This window comes from Sinocyclocheilus anshuiensis, unplaced genomic scaffold (assembly GCF_001515605.1).
Source record: "Sinocyclocheilus anshuiensis isolate Anshui unplaced genomic scaffold, SAMN03320099.WGS_v1.1 scaffold260, whole genome shotgun sequence".
Lineage (NCBI taxonomy): Eukaryota > Metazoa > Chordata > Actinopteri > Cypriniformes > Cyprinidae > Sinocyclocheilus > Sinocyclocheilus anshuiensis.
Window position 1 is genome coordinate 90,157 of NW_015557134.1, and position 15,499 is coordinate 105,655.

Genomic DNA, 15,499 nt, shown 5'->3' on the forward strand with positions numbered 1-15,499 from the left:
GACAAGATAAGACAGGAGAGGACAGGACATAATGTGATAGGAAACAACAGGAATAGAATAGAATAGAACAGAACAGAATAGAATAGGACAAGACAAGATATGATAAGACAGGAGAGGACAGGACAGAATGTGATAGGAAACAACAGGAATGGAATAGAATAGAAAAAGACAGGATAGGATAAGACAGGAGAGGACAGGACAGAATGTTATAGGAAACAACAGGAATGGAATGGAATAGAATAGAATAGGACAAGATAGGAAAAAAGTATGAATAAGATAGAATAGAATCGGATATCATAGAATATAGAATAGAATAGAACAGGATCAGAAAGAACAGGAAAGACAGGGCAGCTGTAGTGAAAAATAAATATACTTAAATGTATTTGAAATACAATTATTTAATGCTAAGTATACTACAAATACATTTTTATATTTATGTACTTAATAAAATGTCCTGCAATTGTACTTTTAGTATACTAAACTGGTATACTTAAAGTCTGCTAAATTGGAACAACTAATTTTGTACTTAATGCACTTTAATTGTGCAGAAGTAGTGCTCAAGTACAATTAAATATATACTTAGTATATTTTATTGTGCTTAAGTGGAACTATTGCAAGTATACTTCAGGTACACTTTAAATATTTTACATTTAAAGTCTGATATTATTCAAAGATTGTACAGTCCTCATCAAAAGTGACATTAAAACACATTTTAGACTTAATATTAAGAAAAGTGCATTGTGCACAAGTGATGGGTGCCGTCAGAATTTTCAGAGAGTTCAAACTCAATGTTAAGCATCACAAAAAGTTTTTGCTTGGTGCATGGTCTGAGAATTTTCTCTCCTGATTCAGACTAGATGAGGTTTTATCGAGAATTTGATTACTTGTGGATTATTGTGATGTTTTTAGCAGCTGTTTGGACCCTCATTCTGACAGCACCCATTCACTGTAGAGGATCCATGGGTGAGCAAATGATGAGTTCATTGTTCATTGTCACTGTAATTAACAAAGTGTTATTGTTTAATTTGCTCATATGTAAACAGTTATATAATACTTGTTAACAAATTATTAACCATAAACAGTTCTCACTTTAGATTAGGTCACAGAAAATGTAATTAATTGAGAGCTTTAAACCAATTGGACATTAATTGTATCTGTATTCAGTGTTTCTTAAAATGTTTACAATTACAATTACAAAAAAAAAAAAAACATTTTATAGGTACTTTCCATTGAAATTATGATTTTATACTGTTCAAACTGTATATTGTGTCCCCTAATTCTATATCTGCATTTTGTATTTTAGCAACAACATAATGATCTAATGAGTATTTGTATGTATTTCATATTGAGAGCATTATGTTATTTATTTTTTAAGTGGTTTTGTTTAGCTTTGAGGATAAGCTTGATTTATTTGTAAAAAAAATTTAAAGAACACTGAATACAAATGCAATTAAAAAGCAATAAAGGATGTTTTAAAGCACTTAATTAATGACATTTTCCGACTTCCTGTGACCTCATTTAAAGTGAGAACTATTTATGGTTAAGATACAAAATGTGTTAATTAAGATGACAATGAATGAATAACTTAATTTTTAAATACTTTATTACTGTTTACTTATTATAAAGTGTTACCAAATAAGAAAATAAAATATACGATATACAATATACAATAAAATAAACATTTGTAATGTGGGAAAATCATGGCAGCACATGTGTGGAATGTGGCAGTCCACTAATTATGGTTTTAAATTAAATTAAAATTCTTTAATTAAAAATACTTTTTTGATACAGTGAATTAAATAGCATATACTGTAAATTAAACATAACCCAATTGTAAATAGGCTACAAAAGGATCAAATCTACACTGTAAAAAATACGTGTAATTTTAATTGTAAAATTTTGTAAAAACGCTACGGAAAAAAACTGTTAATAGGTTAACAGTAAGTTCCCGTACTATATACAGGGAAAAACTGTAAAATATCTAACCAGACAATTCATGTAATTTTACAGTAAAATGCTGTTAATTTTACAGTTTTTAGAAGTAAAAATAACAAATCAATGTATAATTTACAGTCAAAAACTGTAAACTGATATTCCCAGATGGTGATGCTCCAAGCATATCAGGCTGACCGGATGAAAGACTGGTATAGAAGTTTAGGTCTGAGCCCGAACAACCCAGGGTTCCTAGCCCGTCTCAGTTTGAGGATCAGAGACTGGCTCAGAAGGCTAGTGTCGCGGCTCGCGCTCCTCCCCCGCCAGACACGGGTCACGACGAAGCTTTCCCCATAGCGACCCCTAGAGGACGCAGTGTCTCGTTCCCTACTCAGGGAACCATGGTTACATAAGTAACCTGAGACGTTTTAATAGCAGTGTACATTGTTGAATTTACTGGCTTACATTCAAATTTTCTTGTTTGTAAATTACAGTTTTATACTGTAAAATGTATAAAATATAGTTTTTCTGTATTTTTTACAAAATTATTCTGGCAACCACAGCTGCCAACATTTTTTTTACAGTGTATGGGCTATTACTTTCTGACCCTTTTTAAAAATATGTTAAACTGAGAAGTAATATTTACTGCAGTGTTTATGGGTGCTTCAATCAGGCCACTAGGAGTTTTCTTCACTGCTTGTTGAGTATGGTTGTCATGGTAGAGCATGAAGAAGAGAAGTACAAGCGCTTCACAAAATGAAAAAGAACCTCTTCAAAAGACACACAAGCTCTTGACATTCAGAACCAATGAGAGCGATCACACATACACACACACACACACACACACACACACACACACATATACACAAACTTCAGCTCACACAACATAAAACAAAACAACAGCCCTAGTAATGAATCACACACTTAACTTCTATTTGCTACACCATTCAAGTCATGTACTGTACATTAGTCTGTTTAATTAGCTAACAGAACATTTTGAGGCAGGAAACCACATTCAGCTGACACGATTCCAAGGTTTAAATGCATGTTTGTGAGTTTTTTTAGTTATTTATTTTAAGAAGACGATGCACAGCATTGTCCTCTGGTATATAAGTATTAGAAATGGCTTCCTTCATTGACAAATATTACGATTATTTTTACATAGAGAGAATCCCTATTGGAATTTAAATACGTGTAATGAACATATCAGTCACTAGGGGGTGCTATGACTCTTTCCTGGTTAGAGTCTGTCTATTAGTGTCTTCCATTTAATTGCACTGAAAGCTAATTCCACTTACACAAATAAAATTGTAGATTGAACACTTCAGTTCGCTCTGACCCTGCTGGGGTTACAGATTGCTTATTTATTTTGGTTTGTTGATTTCAAAATGTCCAAAATGCAGACTCACATTAAAATATTAGGCTATATTTTCAGCTTATCAACTTTAGACTAATGTACATTAAAATAAAACAGAAATGGGTTTGAAAGCATATAATGAGAGGACAAAAGAGCGCTTCGTGTTTACGGCCCAGCCCTAATTACTGGCATCAACAGGAAATACATGATCATTATAGTTCACTTAGACCCAGTGTAATGCCATCCATCAATCAAATCTGAAGTCAGTTATAGGCTGAAAATGAGAACAGACCAGTGAGGATACGGTTATTTCACTGGACGTCACCCATAGCCCTGCATTAATGTTTCATTATGGCTTTATTGCACATTTATTACTGTGCATTATGTATTTTATAATGGCTTTATTATAGATTCTCTGAGAGCCACTTTATTATATAATAGCTATTTAATGCTCCAATTTTCTGATTCACATTTTGCATATGCAGTTAAAATTTAAAGTCTTTCTCTTCCAGGAAAACTGAGCAAAATATTAGTGACTCATCCTGCACTATAGAAATTTGTATCCAATCAAATGCTCTCTGGAATGAGCATATCCTGCCCACCAGTGAGATCACCTGCTAGCAGGAATAATTAAAAAAGGGGTATGAGACCTGAGATACATCTCTCTCAAAATTACTATTTAAAAAGGAAATATATCAATATCAGAAAGTCAAAGTAGTTGTAAAGCAAATTCAGGCCATGACTTCATATCGGTGTTACTATATCGTTTTTAAGAAAATTGTATTTTTATATTTACTTTTAATATACGTAAATATTAAAGTTTTAATATTTTGTTTTTATCATTTTTAGTAGTTTAAAAAAAATACATATGTCTATATAGTTTCTTTTAATATTTTTTTTTACTTCAGTTTTAGTTTCATATATCATATCATATAATATGTATATAACAGTGATAATATAGATTTATTGTGCATAGTTTAGAATGAGCCTTTTAAATTATTTTTTAATGAATTCCATTGTCACAATTTGTTATTAAAAGCATAATTGATTAGCCTAATTAAAATCTCAGTAAACACACTTAGCTGCTATAAAAATAAACAAGGCTGTCACAATGAATGGCTGAAAATATCTGAGCCTGAGTCGCATGATGGAACATGAAAAAACAGAACACGCTCTATTTCTAAATGTTTGACAGGAGCGCCATATGTTTGTTAATTATGAAGCTGGTATGAAAGCACATCAGCTTTGCTTTTTCCTGCCGCTGGTCATATGGCTCACATCAGCTTTTTGGACACAGCTGGCTGAGGTCAAACTCTCTCCTTGTTCTGCAACATGCTGGCAAAAACAACACTAGTCGTGATTTGAGGGCAAGATGTGGCAATATTGCCTCACTTGTTTCCAGCAGCTTCTGCAGCAGCTTTATTGGACAGTGATCGCTAGACCCACACGTATCTGCACCCACAGAACTCACAGATTTACTTCAAGCAGAATTTGACAACCTGTCAATCATAAAATTATGCACATTCTGTGCTTCCTAGTGTATGTGATTATTAAATAGTTGAAATTAATTTAACAATACTTTGACCTACTAATAAGAGTGTAGTAGCTATATAAGGCATTATGTTTAAATCCATTCCACAGATTTTTCCACAAAATCTGCACAAAAATGGGTCAATGACATGAAAGTCCTTTTTCAGATCTATTAAGTCAACCCTTATAAAGCCTACTGTTTCATATTCGACATACTAATTTCTAAGGCCTTTGAATTATCAACATGATCAAAACTTTGCTGAAAACACACGTTTTGTAATAATGTAAAACTAATCATCTTTCTCCGGCATATTCTTGGGAGATATAGAGTGATACGTATATGCATGCTTTGTAAGTAGTCTGCTACTGTTATAAAAATCTCTTCGACTTGACTTTTTGCCCATATACTGTAAATAACAAAATCTGCACCAAATCACATATCACTCAGTTTGAGCCTAATAAAACTGAGGAGCTCTCCTTTTGAGTATGAGCTCCATAAAGCCTGATGTATCAAATATGATACAAAACATACACAAGTACATATGCATTATTATTATTATTATTTTAGATTTCTTTTTAATGCTTTTTCCAAAGTTTCAAGAAACTTTTCCATTTTAAAAATGATTTTGACTATTATGTCATATATCAGGCTTTACGGGGTTAAATTTAAAACTAGACTAAAATGTAATTTATACAGGGCAATGACTTAAATATACTTCTACTACTTTTCAATTTCTAAATTAAAAGTCATTTTGATATTTTTTCTAGCGCATAAAAATAGAAATTAGAGGTAAAAATTAAACTGGCATAAGTAGTTTGCATAATAATATTATTTAAAAAAATAAGTAGAGAAGCAATTTTGTTTTAATATTACGAAATGTCTACCAAATATAAATCAGTGCACTTTTTATATATGTGACCCCTGACCACAAAACCAGTCATAAGGGTCATTTTTTTTAAATTGAGATTTATACATCGTTCTGAAAGCTGAATAAATAAGCTTTCCATTGATGTATGGGTTGTTAGGATAGGACGATATTTGGCCGAGATACAACTATTTGAAAATCTGGAATATGAGGATGCAAAAAAAATGTAAATATGAGAAAATCGCCTTTAAATTTGTCCAAATGAAGTTTTTAGCAATGCGTATTACTTATCAAAAATTAAGTTTTGATATATTTACGGTAGGAAATTTACAAATTTACATCTTCATGGAACATATATGCCATTTTTGGCATAAAAGAAAAATTGATAATTCTGACCCATGCAATGTATTGTTGGCTATTGCTACACCCGTGCTACTTACAGTATGACTGGTTTTGTGGTCCAGGGTCACATATGTTAGAAATATATATTATATAATATAAGCCAGCCACTTGTTGTGATGTGACTATAATAATTGGAAACCCTTTTAGGGTTACCCTTTTCAAAATGTTCACATTTACATTGAAAAATGAAAATAATGATATTACTTAAAGGGGTCATATGATGCGATTTCAAGTTTTCCTTTCTCTTTGGAGTGTTACAAGCTGATTGTGCATAGATAAGATCCCTGAAGTTGCAAAGACTAAAGTCTCAAATCCAAAGAGATATTCTTTATCAAAGTTAAGACTCTGCCACGCCCCCCTAAAACGGCTCGTTCTAACACACCCCCACATATCTACCTCACTATGTGGAAATATTAGCATAATGCACCCAAATGTGCACGCAAAGAAAAAAGGCGTGGTTTCAGTAACCGCAGTTAGTGTTGAAGCAGCCATGTCAGGGAGACGCTGTGTGTTTCAGTGCGAAAGCAAAAGCACTTTATTTGGCCTTCCGAAAGTAGATGCATTTAGGAATCTTTAAGATCACTTACAACAGAACAGCAATGCATTTTATGGAGGACCGTTTCGTGAACCTAGGAGAGGAGGTTCTCTCCTCTCCTAGGTTGTAAGGAGTTGTAATCACTGTTTATTCACTGTGTAATCACTGTGTAATTCACAGTTGTAATCACTGTTGTAAGTGATCTTAAAGATTCCTAAATGCATCTACTTTCGGAAGGCCAAATAAAGTGCTTTTGCTTTCGCCTAGAAAAACACAGCGTCTCCCTGACATGGCTGCTTCAACACTGACTGCGGTTACTGAAACCACGCCTTCTTTCTTTGCCCACAGCATGGTTTCTCATTTCAATAGTCTTATACGTTATCCTCCCATCAGGGAGTTTAAGACATGGCATTTGTTTTTGTTGAGCCACCTTATATTCCAGGTTAAAAAAAAGAGAATTCGGTGCATCCATTTCTGCTAAAGACATGAAACGGGACCTTATCAAAGCTCCCTTTACTTTCTCATTTAGGACCAGACTTAGCTCTCTCTTTTTTCTTTTGTAAATCATTATGCAGTACAGAATTATGTGCATCCACCATTTGCAATTCCATTTAATTAATTTGCTTTTCAAGTGATTCAATCACATTCTTTATTCTACTACTACAGTTGGCTGAATACTGCTGACAAAAAGTTTTTATTTGAGTCTTGCCTACATCCCACCACTGTTTTAAGTTTTCAAAATAACTTTTTTCCTTTTTCCAATTTTCCCAAAAGAAAACAAAATTATCACAAAAAGCAGCATCTTGGAGCAATTTAACATTAAAATGCCAGTTTGCGACCTCATCCTCTGATCCTGCGTTCACCGCACCCGTTTTCTTATGTGGACACGTAAGGCTCTTGTGTCCGATTTCTCCACACTCGAAACATCTTATGCTGCCAGTAGTTGCATACACCATATATAACCTTCCCTCGTGTTTCACACGGAAATTTATATCCAGTGTTGATCTTTAAAAAAGCATCATATGACCCCTTTAATGGTTACATCATATGCCATTATGCTTTTTTTAAACAACAATCATGTGTAAATTGATATAAATGCTTAAAAAAATACGACACATTGGTTATATAACTTAAATTTTAAACTAGAGTTTTTATTTTAAACTAGATTTCTGCCTTTCATCTTCTTGGATCCATATTCGTCATAAGGCAAATGCCTAAAAACTCCAGCTTCAGATTCTGTCTGAGCCTAGTGATCTTATATAAACCTGTCATTATCCCACAATGATCCCACAGCTACAGTAGCACAAAGATCGATGAAGAAAACCAGCAATTCCACTGACAGATCCGTAAAAGATTAGCCGTTACACTTTGTACATCACACAGGTCATCTGCAACCTGCCGCTCCGAGTCTCCAACCTTGAGAGTAGTGTTTTTAAAGCACACGCTGGAGGGAAGCATAAAGCGATATGTCAACCATCACTCCTCATTAGAGGCCAAATAACCACAGCATGTCGCACGGCGCGGTCCCTCAGCCAATTTCTCTGTCCCTCCAAAAGCATATTGCCCTTTTAGTGTGTCCAGCTGGCGTCTGGCTCAGCAGTTTGAGCAGGATTCGTCCCTGCGGTTGTGAGCCGAGTTCTTTCTACAACTATTTGAGGTGTTCATTTGCCTGCATTCCACACAGAGAGGAGCCATTTGGATCTGACTGACTGATTTAATCCCTCTTAAATACAGGCCTGAAGATTTCAGAGAAGACCTGTTACACACGGGGAATGTCCGATAGATCCCTGCATATGTGTGTGTGGCTGCTGCCTTTGAAATGCTGTCTTCAAGTAGTCTGACAAATCCGTATTATTGAAAGCTCAGCAAATTTAAACCCTCTCGCTGAAAAGAGGAAGATGAGAGGGACGAGGAGTGTTGTCTGAGACGATGGACGCCTTCGAAGGATCTCGCAGACAGACATGCTGAGATGTAGCAAACAAACACGGAGATAAACAGAAAACGGTGGAAGGAATCTAAGAGATGAGGGAGGTGGGAGATTTATGCACACAGACAGCGCTAGTATTGATTTTCACCCCAGAACCGAATTCTCAGGGAACTCTGGGAAATTTTGGAGGCAGTCGTGAGTCAGACTCTTCATATAGGATTCTGCAGGGAGACAGAAGCTTTCTCCTCCTAACAGCTGCAGGATCCTGTCGCATCTCGCCGCAGTCGGCCGTGTCAGATTAGCACATGTGCTTGTTTCACGAGGAGACTAAGTGTGCGATTATTTTGAGACGTTGATATGAACATTTTGATGTTGTGTAATTGTGCTAAAGTGTACTGTCTGAATACTGAAGTACGTGACTTTCTAGCGGCTTTCATCTGAGATCTTCTTGAGCTGTCAGCTCTTGGAGAGATTTGTTGCTCGCCCTGTTTGCTTAGATATGGCAGCCGAAGCACCTGTTGACCCCACCCTGCTTGAAAGGGAAAAATGACTGTGCTAATCTGCCCTAGTGTATGTGGGGGTCAGGTTTTGCCTGCATTTTGTGGACCAAATGTCCCCACAGGGATAGTAAAACGTGGAATCACCTACATTTGCATAATATAAAAAACTAGAAAAAAATATTAAAAAAAATGTGGCATTCTGCAATCATTGATGACTGCTAAATTGTATATTCAAACATTATGTAATATGTAAGTAAAATAAAATAAAATAAAATGATATTTTACATAGGTGTGCTAGCTTCATAACGCCTGCACCTCTATTTGCATAATAAACTAGAAAAACAACAACAAATTAAAATTAATTACTTTAAAAATGTGGCATTCTGCAATCATTATGATGACAGCTAAATTTTATAATAAAATATTATGTAATATGGATGTATATATAATAATATAAAAATACAATACAATACAATACAATATAATATAATTATTTGACATAGCTGTGCTTGTTTCAGGCTAGTTTCATCACTCGTATCAAGTCAAGCAAGGAAAACACATTTTTAAGGTCAGGTCAAGTAGAAATTGATTAAGCCGACAACTGTAAGTTTTTACACTGTAGGAGAAATCAAAAGTGATTGAGTAAAAGGACAGAAAGAAAAAGAAAAATATAGAGAGGATGTATCAGGCACAAATAAAGAGAAAACTGACATATTTAGAAGAAGAGACCTTCAATGTCTTGTAAAACAGTCGATAAAAAAGGTCAAAACAGGTGCATCATCCATCTTGGTTAAGAGAATAAAAGGATGAATGATAGAGGAATGGAACAAAAAATGAATAGATAGTAGACGTAGGGCACCTGCAAGACGAGTGAAGCTTATCTTCATGGTAAAACGAGGACGAGTTTGTAGTTTAGAGCAAGACAGCGCCTGTCATCAAATTATAGCACACATTAAGTTCGGGAAGGGCCAAACAATTGGCTTTTTACTTCCCTTTTTCTAATGTAAATTTAATTTAGAGAAAATGTTGATTTAATCTCTGCTTAGTACAGCATGACAGAGCAATAATGAAACGATCAAATAAAGAAAGGAACTTGAAAAGAAATGAAGGCACTTTATAAATGCTGTTCATCCTTATCTAACCACATAATTATAGGTTATGACAGACATTCATATAAACTGTTTTCTTTTAAAACCGCATGCCAAAAAGATTGCACTCCATTAGAATTCCTACCTCTAGACTCAGAGATAATCACACATAATTAGAGAAAATTTCTGTTTACAAGCTAATTCTATCACACCAGAAAAATGTAGGTCACCTCTCTCAACACAGCCTCACAGTTGTTCCTGTGCGAAGCTGAGAGGCCTGTGAGAGGAAGAAGAGGTTTACTTCGATCATCACATGTGTCCTCAGCTCTGAGGAGCCGACGACAGGAGCTGTGTGAGCAGCCTGCGGTCCTCCAGCAGTGTGTGGTCTCTTAGGACCCGAAGCCCAAACATCAAGAAAGTGTTGAGTTGCTGAAGTGTGATTTGTACTGGAAAATTTAGACTGCTGTTCCACTTTTTTTTGTTGTAATTTCTGCACCACTAGCGGCACCAAAATAACTAGAATTTTACAATTTTCTAATAGTGTGTTGACAATGCAGATGTTGCAGGTCAGTATGACAACTAGTAAATTAACATTTTGTCATCTGTCAATTCTGTCATCATTTACTCACCCTCATATTGTTCCAAACCTGTATAAGTTTCTTTTTTATGTTGAACACAAAAGAAAATATCAAACGGTTGTTGGCCCCCTTTGACTTCCATAGTAGGGGGAAAAATACTATGGAAGTCAATGGGGGCCAACAACTGTTTGATTACCGGCATTCTTCAAAATATCTTCTTTTGTGTTCAACATAAGAAAGCAACGCATACAGGTTTGGAACGACATGAGGGTGAGTAAATGATAACAGAATTTTCATTTTTGAGGTGAACTATTCCTTTAACTGAAATAAAAAGAAAGACTAACATTACTGTAATAAAACTGAAGCATGAATTATGACTGTAGAACTAGCTAATATTAAACATAAATCATAAATATCACTAGGTAGCAATAACACTAGATTGTGCTGGGAAATTAAAATGGTTTAATTATTTATTTCATTATACAGTTTAGGAATTGCACCAATTTAGTTTAACAGTAACTTTGGCAGTTGTAAAATGTTCAAGCGAAGGACTCTTTCCACATTTCTGGGTTCTCAGAAGTGGAAGTCGTCATAGTTAGGTAAACGTCTAAAGTGGTGAAAGGAAACTACAACCAATATAATATTTGTGTTCCAATTTGCTGACCTTACAAAAGAGGGGGAAAAAAACAAAGAGATTGATTACATTAGTGAGAAGAGAGAAAGATGTTAAATGTGCTGCCACTCCCTCACACTTACACAACAGGGTTAACTAGTTTTCTGCAATTTAATAAGGTAATATAACACAAAGTATAGTATTATAGCCTATAAAAATATAAACATAAAAAAATGCTAAAAATTTGCTAGATTTAAGATTTTAATAACTGTGGAAATGTGTCATCACAGTCTGTGAATAGAGTCCATAATAAGGCTAAAACTAAAATAGAAAACAATAAAAAGGGACTAACAAAAAATATATCATAAAATACATCAAATGTATATTTTATAAACTTAACCTAGACATTATTAAATAGAACTTCTAAACAGGATCAAAATTGAAGCACTGTGCAATTAAAAAAATCTGGTTTATGATAGTCTAGTCCATATATCACTAAGCACCACTAATGATTATTTCCAAACAGGTTTCCAAATACTATTACAGCCCCACCCCCAAAAAAGTAGCCCCACCCCCAAACTCATGCTATTGGTTGAGCCAGAAGACACTGGATAGAAAAATGATTCCACCATGGAGCTACATTGTTTACAGTGTGTTTATGTTTGTTTTTGGACCCAACCCGAAGTCAATGAGAAAAATTATTTTAAGAAAATTCTGATATCGATACTAGATTTCTGGGTCCATGAAGTCTGAGTGTAAAAAAATGGACCGCCTATGACACATGACACTAGCTCATCTATTACAGCCAATTCACCCCAATTCAATTTCTGAATCTCACTCAATTTGCCACACATGGACATGCTGTTTTTGCCAAGACATGTTATCCAATTATCAAGTGGAGGTCGGCTGGCGAGTCAGAAATCAGAGATGGTTTCCGTAACCTTGTCTTGTCAGGTTTTGCAACCTTGTAAGTTTCAAGTTCTGTAGAACATTTTATTTGATGCATTTTGAGTTACAATGTCCCAAATCTCTCCAATGCAGTTGCAAAAATCACATGCAGGCTCTTTTATCCAGCTGTTGAGGTGCTCTAACGAATACTCTATGGACTAACGCTTCACAGTACCTATGTGAGTGTTTTTACTGTCACAAACCAGGCGATAAAACAACAAGTGCTGCTGGAGAGCCCTTCCATGACTGCACAGGATGGACAGAAAGGGATTTCAGAAATCATGCGGCAGCTGAGACCGTTGATTGAGACCGATGAGCCGGTTAGCTGATTAAAAACGCCTGATCTCCACCACCCAACCTCACAATGCGTAACTTCATCAATTACAGGATTTTCCAGCACCGCAGAGATCATATCGATCCAGTGCGTTCAGTCAAATGCATTTACAGCAGGATGTTTCCACGGCCTTCTCTCGTTCAGAAGCCAGCTGTGTGATGGATATATAACACCCTCATAATGGCTCTCTGTGACAACATTCTCTTTCAGTCGTGTAGCAATTTAATTAGTAATCTTGACGACTGCCTGTCACAAGGGAGGTAAACAGAGGACGAGAGGGAAAATATGTTTATTATATGGTTATATTTGAAAAGTTCCCTCATTCTTCTTTCTGGACTGATTTAAATCGCTGCAGACACACGTATCAGGGTGACTAGCGAATGAGAAATGTAGAACACCAAACTAAAACAAATCTACTGTAATATCTTTTCAGATCTGCTCTATTATGTGAACTTGGCCAATTTTCTCTCTCGTTTTCCTTTTGCTCTACAGGATTTGTCAGGAGATGAACTCAACCATCTTTACAATTTTCACTTTGGCTGGCTGTGAGAGCCGATATAATTATTTCTCAGGACTTTTTTTTCCTAACGAATTTCTCTCATTGTTCAACAGAAGGTCAAGTCCTTGTCTCTCTGCCGCCATCCGGGCACAGAGAGCTCAGAGGGCACGGCTCAGCGTCCCCCCGCTGCGGCGCTAGGAGGGCAAGCAGGTGCCCCTTTAATCTGCCAACTGCAGGCTCTTTAGTTATAATGGGTTTACAATAGTCATTTTGGAAGAAGAGACTATTGGAGGAGGGATGTCGCACATGTGACCTGATATCCATGAAGAATGAACCATCTGCTGCACTTCAAGACAAGACTGAAGGAATGGGATACTGGAGAGAGGAACACACAAGATGTCTGTCTGGCAAAGAAAACTGTCCTCCACTCTATTACAGTTATTATTTGCCCTTTATGGGTAATTCTCACCTGCTCGGGTCACATCCAAGTCATATTTCACCCTAACATCAAAAGAAGTATATGAGAATTTATATTTCTCATATCTTTAAATTAAACTTATTTTAGGAGCATTGTGCATCGCATTGTTAAATAATTTTCGTTTATTTTAACTCCCGTCTCCTTTTCAAATTCTCATTTCCAAAATGCAATTATTTAAATTATGATGCATTCCCAGTGGTAAATACAGCAGTAAATGTGAAGTATTTATGATAGTCTTTTCATTTAGCATTTTAAAGAGTAAAAAATGCTGGACGTTACGTTAATGAGAATATTTTTATGGCAATAAAGCACAGTGGAAATAATGTTGTACTGCCCTTAATTTATGCTACTATAAGACCCCCCCCCCCCAAAAAAACAGTATATTATTGTAAAATATTATTCTTTGTTTTATTATATATATATGTTATATGTTATAATTGTGAGACTAACCCATATAATATTTGTGCATTTAATCATTTATAGGCAAAACAATGATGAAACTACATTGCAACTATATATATTTATATCGTACAGTAAGAATATCACATGCATTCGTTTCCCGCTGTGGCATATTTTAAACATAAACATGAAATGCCAGGGGTAAGAACAGGTAATGACATTTCTGAAATGACATCATTAGCCCTGTTTTCTCTCCAAGTTTAAGTTATTAACATTTTAGCAAAAACAGAGAAGGAGGGCACAGAAAGAAAGACGAGAGCGGAGGAGGGAGGAATGGGAGTGAGTGCTCTGTATTTAATTGCTTTTATTCAGGTCATCAGATGGGTGAACTACGTGACAACTGTACAGTAGATGTGTAATTAGATAGGAGGAGCAGAGGAGGAAGAGGAGCAGAGAGAAGGGACAGCGACAGACGGAGAAGTCACACAAAGGTTACTGAAGAACAGTGAACAATCCCACTCACAAACACACACACCAGAACTACAGGCTCCAGCAGTGTTAGCGGTGCAGATGCACATCAAACGGACTTTGACTCATTAAGGCGGTGATTAGAATCAGGAGATGACTGTGTCTAATTTTCCAATGAACCAATGACTGACCACATTTAAATCGCATTTTCTCTCTCTCTCACACTTTCTTTTTGAATTAGATGTATGTTGTGTTTAATCTCAGATTGTAATCCTTCACACTGCAACTGTTCCTCAGTTGCTGTTGGATCCTCTATGATGTGTAATTATAATTGTGTAACATTTGAACATGAAATACTTGTATTCTGCTTACTGCACATTGAAAAGTACATACTGCTTACTATTTAAAAAATATTAGGTGCAACAGTATTTTCTTATGATTTATGGGATATGTGACCTGGACATATGCATTCATGAGATGCACCTTTATGATATTAGTACACTTATAGGCAAAACAATGATGAAACTACAATGCAACTAGAAATAAATTATTTCTTTTGTTATAACGCAATTTCCTTGGTGTTGTAGAACTATTTACTTTAGTTAATATCACATCCATGTCTCCTACTTTGGAAGCATTCAGAAACAAAGTAAAACAAGTGTCACAGTATGTTCACAGTATGCATTGCACAACAAAAATGTTTTGAACAGTACCACATCGCTGCCACGTTACATGTGAAAATTCATTTAGATTTAGTTTTATACAACAGTTAGTCACAGTCATCGATTCTGATTGCTTGAGCAACGTTCCGAGTGCTAATTTAACAGTTCAACAAATGTTTATATCACTCCATTTGTCTATGTTTGCACGTTCCAGAAAGGCTGTCAGTCTGTATTTATGGTGACTCTTTCTGCAGGTTACATCGCTATGCCAGTAGGTGGCGTCAAGTGACTGTCTTTATGAGTAAATCACTGAACCGATTCGTTTAAAACCGCTGATTCATTCAGGAGCAGGTAAATGTCCTTGTAAATGAGTCATTGAATTA